General features: G+C 43.6%; 1 pseudogene; it reads left to right on the forward strand.

The window, feature by feature from the left end:
* Positions 1-2,170: 2,170 nt before the first annotated feature.
* On the forward strand, positions 2,171-2,289 carry LOC135051513 (5S ribosomal RNA; annotated as a pseudogene).
* The last annotated feature ends 6,874 nt before the right edge of the window (positions 2,290-9,163 follow it).

The following is a 9,163-nucleotide window of genomic DNA, read 5'->3' on the forward strand; positions in this document are numbered from 1 at the left end:
GCACAAACACCTGGCCCATCTAGGAGTGGCACTGCAGTGTCAGACAGGATGGCACTTAAAAAATTGGCCCCAAACAGCACATGATGCAAAGAAAAGAGAAAAAGAGGTGCACTGTGGTCGCTGGATGGCTAAGCTAAGCGACACAAACACCTCAATATCACAGGAATTATTTGTTCTAATCAATGGTATTATTGGTCCAAATCACTGGAAGAAAATGACAAAATCATTGGAATTAAATGGCAGTAATGTCAGGAATTATATCAAATGGCAGTACCACTGGACATATACGGAAGTGTCAGACAGGATGGCACTTAAAAAAATAGTCCCCAAACAGCACATGATGCAAAGAAAAGAGAAAAAGAGGTGCACTGTGGTCGCTGGATGGCTAAGCTAAGCGACACAAACACCTGAATACTGTATCACAGGAATTATTCTGATTTATTCGTTCTAATTAATGGTATTATTGGTCCAAATCACTGGAAGAAAATGTCAAAATCACAGGAATTATTCGTTCTAATCAGTGGTATTATTGGTCCAAATCACTGGAAGAAAATTACAAAATCACAGGAATTATTCGTTCTAATCAATGGTAATATTGGTCCAAATCACTGGAAGAGAATAACAAAATCACTGGAAATATTTGAAAAGATCACTGTAATTAAAATTATAAACCACTGAAATTAATTGGTAAAATCCCGCTATCGCCTGCCTAGTGAAGTGGAATCTAGATGGGATTTTGTACCGGGGACACAATAACTTCATCAATTGTCTAAATCCCAATGCACTAATGGCGGAAAACGGGCGCACGTCTAACAGTGCACTGATTATACTGAGAACTAATTATACTGATCACTGATGATACTACGGAGAACTGACACTGAGCAGCGAGAACAGCACTGGACTATTGTACTGTAGTATACTGGTCCCCACAATGCAGCACTGACACTGAGCACAGATATTAAGCACTGATCAGGATACTAGAAGTGACACGGTGCAGCAAGATAACGCTATGGCCTACTGTACTGTACTACTATATACTGGTGGTCCCCACAATGCAGCACTGTACTACTATATACTGGTCCCTACAATGCAGCACAGATATTGAGCACTGATCCGGAGAATAGAACTGAGTCTGACACAGAGCTGCAAGATATAGCAATGGACAACTGTACTGTACTACTATATACTGGTGGTCCCCACAATGCAGCACTGTACTACTATATACTGGTCCCCACAATGCAGCAAAGATATTGAGCACTGATCCGGAGAATAGAACTGAGTCTGACACGGAGCTGCAAGATACAGCAATGGACAACTGTACTATACTACTATATACTGGTGGTCCCCAAAATGCAGCACTGTACTACTATATACTGGTCCCCACAATGCAGCACAGATATTGAGCACTGATCTGGAGAATAGAACTGAGTCTGACACAGAGCTGCAAGATACAGCAATGGACAACTGTACTATACTACTATATACTGGTGGTCCCCACAATGCAGCACTGTACTACTATATACTGGTCCCCACAATGCAGCAAAGATATTGAGCACTGATCCGGAGAATAGAACTGAGTCTGACACAGAGCTGCAATATACAGCAATGGACAACTGTACTGTACTACTATATACTGGTGGTCACCACAATGCAGCACTGTACTACCAGATAGTATTACTGGTCCCCACAATGCAGCACACTGAGCACAGATATTGAGCTTTTCAGGCAGAGAACGTAGCCACGTCCTCTCCGCTCAATCGACAATGCATGAGTGAAAATGGTGGCGACGCCCGGCTCTTTATATGGAATTAGAATCTCGCGAGAATCCAACAGCGGGATGATGACGTTTTCCCCCGTTCGGGTTTGTGTCTTAGGTGGGAAGAACCAAGGCTGCCTCGGACCCGTGTTAACCACGTGAAGTTCGGGGGGGTTCGGATCTCGACGAACCGAATTCGCTCATCTCTACTCCCTACCCACATTCTTGACAAATAAACTCATATTGTATTACTCAAAAAAAATCTATCTCCATATATTAAGCATCTATATACTACTCTCATTAATTTACTACTATGATAGCCTCACATAAATTTGATTATACTGCACTCATTTTAAAGCCTCATGTATATTTAATATCTGCTTGGATGTTCAGGTTGTGTGTTGGTCTATACTGACCTACGGTAATACCACACTGGGCATGCCCAATCTCATCTGATCTTGAAAGCTATGCATTGTCGGGCCTAGTCAGTACCTGAATGGGAGACCACCAGGGAATACTAGGTACCATAGGTATTTTACTCTTTCACACAGCACTGTTTCTGACACTCAGATAATCAAAGGCTATATATTTAATTGAGCTTTCATACATTATTGGAGTATACCCTGAATCTAAGTGAGCATTTTTTCCTATAAATATTTCCCAATATATAGAAGTATTATTCAGTATTAAGAAAATCATATTTTCACTTGCACACAATTTATTGTCTAATCTTGTGTTCATACTTAAATGTATGTATGTATATATATATATACTATCTTATAATGACAGAAATTCTGGCAACACGATTGGACACAGTAGATCACATGACTGTGCATTATTTCCAAAACGGCTGCACACCTCCCAGCATAACCGCACACCTGAACTGCCTTCAACTGTCACCAAAACCTATTCACAGAGCTATAGCATCACTCTCAGAGACAATGCTCTCAGAAAAGAAGCACAACCTTGATGACAGCAGCACATCCTTGCCTCAATGACAGCAATACATAAATGCCTAATTAACAGCAGCACAGTACTGCCTCACCGAGAGCAGCACATTTCAGCCTCACTGACAGCAGCACATCCTTGCTTCACTGACAGCAGCACATTGTAGTTTCACTGATAGCAGCAGAGCTGTGTGGGGAGCTAAATGTCTCAGGAGGTACTGGCTAGCACCAAAGCCAGATTTATATGCAATATATGAGCCAAAGAGTTTATGTGGGCATTATGCACAGATACAGCTGTATAAACTCCTGGAAATTTAGTGAGTTTTGATCAGAGATGTGTGGAAAAGATAGGCAGGGGAGGCAATGCCTCACTAGCCATAGACTTTGTACTCCAGAGTTTTGGCTATAAAAATGATTAGAATAATATAAAGAAGATATTTCTAATATATTCTTTGTATTTTTCATATACTTTATACAGTCAAATTTCTGGCACAAATGTTAGTATGACAGGAAATGGACAACTGTACTGTACTACTATATACTGGTGGTCACCACAATGCAGCACTGTACTACCTGGCACAAATGTTAGTATGACAGGAAAGGCTCTGCCTCACCTGCCTCACCTCAGCAGCACATCCCTGCCTCACTGACAGCAGCACATCCCTGCCTCACTGACAGCAGCACAACATCACTGACAGCAGCACAGCACTGGCTCACTGACAGCAACACATCCCTTCATCAGTGACAGCAGCACATCACTGCCTCACTGACAACAGCACATCACCGCCTCACTGATAGCCGCACAGCACTGCCTCACTGACAGCAGCACAGCACTTCCTTACTTGACAGCAGCACATCACTGCCTCACTGACAGTAGCACAGGACTGCTCTACTGACAGCAGCACTTCAGTACCTCACTGATAGCAGCAGATCACTGCCTCACTGACAGCAGCACAGCACTGCACTACTGACAGCAGCACATCACTGCCTCACTGACGGCAGCACAGCACTGCCCTACTGACAGCAGCACATCACTGCCTCACTGACAGCAGCACAGCACTCCTTCACTGACAGCAGCACATCCCTGCATCACTGACAGCAGCACAGCCTCACTGACAGCAGCACATGCCTACATCACTGACAGTAGCACAGCACTGCCTCTCTGACCGCAGAACATTCCTGCTTTACTGACAGCAGAACATCCCTGCATACGTGAGAGCAGCATAGCCTCACTGGTATACACATTTCTTAATTTAATGCCAAAATTACTAATTGACTTAAAGGAACTGACATCAATACTCACCAAAAATGATTGTTACGATGATGATCTATTCAAAGAACTTGAACAGGACTTACCCGTGCAGCCACTTCATATTCCAACACAGCAGTAGTGCAAGTAGACGTATCAACGTTGACGCTGAAGCACTGTCTGCCAGTACAATTCACTGCTCAACACACATTTTCTTCCCAAAATGAACCACTATTAAAGTGACGGTACTACCCATTAATTTTCAACTGTTTAAAAAGCCTACTCTGAATGTTCAACTGTTTTATTCACTTAGTTGTTATCCAGTTAAATGTGTATTCATAAATAATAATTCAAAACAAACAGTTATAGGGAATCTTTGGCACTTCAGCTGTTGTTGAACTACACATCCCAGCGTGCCCTGCTACAGTTTTGCTATTTGGCCATGATAAAATTGTAAAAAGGCATGCTGGGATGTGTAATTCAACAACAGCTGTAGTGCCAAAGGTTCTCCATCACTGGCCTATACTATATCAATGTCATAACTAACACTTTTTACAAGTACAGCAGAACAACAGCCATCACAGAGGTGTGGTAAAGAGGTGTCCATGCTCCTTTATAATCCTAAAATCAGTAAAATCTGAAATTATCGCCGCTGTGCGATGCTTTTGTACTTGCGTGGGGGAGGGGCCGGCCTGACATGCGGGGCGGACTAGTCCTGTGCTGGGGGTCCCCCCGCATGTCAGGGAAGATGATCGTAGCTGTGCTAAATTTAGCACAGCTAAGATCAGGTCGGAATGACCCCCAATGTTATTTTGCATGCATATTTAATTTACAGTACACCTAAACCTAGCCGCAGACAATCCCTAAGTATACATCAACTCTAAACCTAAAAACGGATGTCGACATTCCCAATGTTGACATTCTGAGTGTCAACATACAGTTATGTCAGTGTCTACTACATTCTGTATATGCCAATATTCTAAATGTCAACATTCTGACTGCATATCCAGCATAGAATTTAGGATTAAGCATGTGTGCAGACCTCCTTGTTTTATTATTATTATTATTATTATTATTATTATTATTATTATTATTATTATTATTATCCTTTATTTATATGATGCCACAAGGGTTCCGCTGCGCCCAATTACAGAGTACATATGCACATAATAAAAACAGGAGGAAAACAGTGACTTACAGTTTAAGACAATATCGGACAAGTACAGGGTAGCTAAGCATAACTAGACAACACTGAGATAAGTATCAAGGTGGCTGAGAACTGCAGGATTTGGGCAGTTGAGGATTATTAAAGTAAGAAAAGGATAATCACATGAGGGAAGAGGGCCCTATTCGTGAGAGCTTACATTCTGAACAGGAGGGGCAGACAGACAGGGGTAGACCGAGCGTGGGACAGAGGGCTAGGATGAGATTTGGCTGGGTTTGGCAAAGAAGTGTGTTTTGAGAGCCTGTTTGAAGTTCTGTAGAGAGGTGGAGAGTCTGAGTGGGAGAGGTAGATAATTCCAGAGTAAGGGAGCAGGACAAGAAAAATATTGGAGGTAGGAGTGGAAGGAAGTAATCAGAAGACAGGAGAGTCGGCGTGCATTAGCAGAGCAAAGAGAACAGGTGGGAGAGTAAAGGGAGATCAGGTCAAAGATGTAAATGGGAGAGGAGTGGGTGACTGCTTTGTTAGTGAGTGTGAGAAGTATGAATTGGATTCTGAAAGGGAAGGGAAGCCAGTAAAGGGCTTGTAGGAGAGGGGAGGTGGACGTAGTGCATTTGGTGAGGAAGATGGGCCGAGCTGCAGCATTGAGGATAGATTGGAGTGGAGAGAGGTAATTGTCAGAGAGGCCAGTTAGGAGGAGATTACAGTAATCCAGTCTAGAAATAATCAGTGAGTGGATAAAGGTCTTGGTGGCATCATGGGTGAGAAAGGGTCCGATCCTGGAAATGTTTTTGTGATGAAAATGACAAGTTTGTGAGAGGTGCTGAATGTGTGGTTTGAAGGAGAGGGAGGAGTCAAGGATTACGCCAAGACAGCGTACTTGGGGGCTGGAGGAGATAGTCATGCCATCAATAGATAATGAGATTGTGGGAGGTGAGGTTGTGCGGGAAGGTAGGAAGATGATCAGCTCAGTCTTGGACATGTTACGTTTAAAAACGCGCCTGGACATCCAGGAAAAGATAGCGAGAGAGAGAGACAGTTGGAGGTACGAGTGAGGAGAGCTGGGGAGAGATCAGGAGAGGAAAGGTAGATTTGAGTGTCATCAGCATAGAGGTGATATTGGAAGTTAAAAGAACCAATGAGTTCACCAAAAGAGGATGTATAGAGAGAAAAAAGGAGAGGACCAAGAACAGAACCTTGGGGGACACCAACAGTTAGTGTAAGTGGAGGGGAGGTAGTGTCATGAGGGGAGACAGAAAAGGAACAATCAGAGAGGTAGGAGGAAAGCCATGAGAGGGCAGTATCACGCAGACCAAGAAAGTGAAGGATTTGCAGAAGGAGAGGGTGGTCCACAGTGTCAAATGCAGCAGAGAGGTCAAGAAGAATAAGCAGAGAGTAGTGGCCCTTAGATTTGGCTGCATTTAGGTCATTATACACTTTTGTGAGGGCAGTTTCAATGGACTGGAGAGAATGGAAACCAGACTGGAATGGGTCAAGCAGTGAGAAGGAGGATAGAAAGGCAGTGAGGCAGTTATAGACAATACACTCAAGGAGATTGGAGGCAAAATGGAGGAAAGAGATGGGTTAACAGTTGGAGAGGGTGTTTGGATCAAAGGTAGGTTTTTAAGAATAGGGGATATGAGTGCATGCTTGAAGGCAGAGGGGACAGTTCCTGATGAGAGGGAGAGATTGAGAAGGTGGGCAAGATTGGGACAGGCAGAAGGAGAGAGGTATCGCATGAGGTGGGAGGGGATAGGATCAAGTTGGGAGGTGGTGGGGGGGGGGGGGTGGATGAGGGCCATGACTTCCTCACCAGATACATGGGAGAAAGATGTCAGAGTTGGTGAGGGAAGGGGAGGGGTGGCAACGGATGGGTGGTGGCTGGTTGCTGGTCTGGTGGGATGTGATGTCCTGATGTATGGAGTCAATATTGGATGTAAAGTAAGTGGCAAAGTCAAGATCAGTCAATGAGGAAGGGAGAGTAGGTGGTAGTGGGCAGAGGAGGGAGTTGACAGTGGCAAAGAGGTGCCGGGGGGATGGAAGACTGGGTAGAGATGAAAATTTTTAAGTATGATTGTTTAGCGAGGGAAAGGGCAGCACTGAAGGATGAGAGCATGAATTTTAAATGGAGGAAGTCTGCCTTTGAGCATGATTTCGTCCACTGTCGCTCGGCAGTACGTGAGCATTTTTGAAGATATCTGGTGCATTTGGTGTGCCAGGGTTGAGGTGTTGATCTGCGAGGGTGAATAGTGGTTGTGGAGTGACAGAGTCAAGAACAGAAGTAAGAGATGCATTATATAGGGATGTGGCTTGTTCAGGGCATGTGTGAGAGAGAATAGGAGAGAGAGGTGAATCAAACAGGGAGGATAGGGATGAGGTGTCAATAGCCTCAATGTTACGCTTAAGGGCCATACTGACGGGGCGATTTCCCCAGAGATGTGTGCTGAGTGGTCTAGCACAGACCGCTCAGCACACATCTCTCCCCCTGCTCAGCACAGCGCAAAGTACTGAGCGAGGGGGGGGGGGGGGGGCACAGGGGCCGCTCATCTCACCCAGCGGTGAAATGAGTGACCTGCTAATCTAGCACCGGCGATAGCGGCGCGCGGGACCGCACATCGCTGTTGCTGGCAACCCTACACATGGAGCGGTGTTCTTGGCAATCTAGTCAGATTGCTTATAAATGAGCTAAACATCGCTCCGTGTGTAACCCCCTTTAGTGATGGTAGCCTTAGGAGGGAGAGATGGGGAAGCAGAGATAGATAAGTTGAAAGAGAGCAGGTGGTGGTCAGAGAGGGGAAATGGGGAATTGGAGAAACCAGGAATATTACAGCGGTGAGTGAAAACCAGATCCAGTGAGCTCCCATTCACATGGGAGGGTGAGGTGGTCCACTGGGAGACCAAGTGAAGAGGTACGGTTAAGCAGTTGGTATTGGTTATAAATCATTGTGTTTTGGTTTGTGTTCTAGTTTTCGCATGTTCTGGTTTTGGATCTGGATTTCTTTAAAAATTGTTAAAAATAGCTAAAATCATGTACATCATCAACAACATTAATTTCCAGTCATTTCCAGTCTCAAATGGAATCAGAAATCAAGATGGTACATACTATACATGTGAGATTTGGGTTTTAGATTTGAGAGTCGTGACTAGGTTCAACTCAGAACCCCAAAGTTTGCGTGTGTTCAGTTTACAGGATCATTACTTTAGTTATTTGGCTTGTTTGTGACGAATGCAGTTACAATGTTTGCAGAGCTGAGGTAGCCCTTACAAACAAACAGAAGACTTATTATGGTAATTGTTCAAGCACAAGATTACTGCTGATTTCCATGGTAATAATATGTTAATGTCCATTTAATGTCAAGGATCATACCAAGGATACATATTTCTTAGTAGGATTTATATTACATGATAGAATATAGAATCTCTATTCCTAATTAGGCTTAGTTTTCATTTCACATCAAGGTTAAGGGAAACATAAGGGTCTGAGTTAATCTGTAGAGAATTTTAATGTAGCTCCTGATTTAAATGTATGAATATGTGTGGGCTGAACTATTAAGGAAGAAAAATAGTTTAAAATGTCATCCATCATAATAACTCAGATGGAACAGTATTAAACATGTGCAAGTGATGATGGTGATTACTGTACACATATCTACAGTATATTCTGATCTGCATACATACCTAACCTCCCAACAGCCCCGCTTTCAGCAGGACAGTCCCTTTTTATGGGACTGTTCCGCTGTCCCAGCCGTAGGCCAAAATACATCTGTTGACCATTTTGTGTCACCCATTGTCATGTTGACCTTTTGACCCTGTCAAGCTTTTGTACCTTATCCACTTATCTAACATGTTTGGGATAGGCATATGAATATACTTACAAAGAACTACATGGGCCAAGTGTTCTTATCTGCCGTCAAATTCTATGTCGACCTTTTATACCCGTTGACAATTTTTACTTGTCGATCTTAGGCATGTCGACCATTTGGAGTCAACCTATTGACTGTGAATTATAACATTGTGGATCTATTACACCACATCCCTCCTGATCTGGC

This window comes from Pseudophryne corroboree, chromosome 2 (assembly GCF_028390025.1).
Source record: "Pseudophryne corroboree isolate aPseCor3 chromosome 2, aPseCor3.hap2, whole genome shotgun sequence".
Taxonomy (NCBI): domain Eukaryota; kingdom Metazoa; phylum Chordata; class Amphibia; order Anura; family Myobatrachidae; genus Pseudophryne; species Pseudophryne corroboree.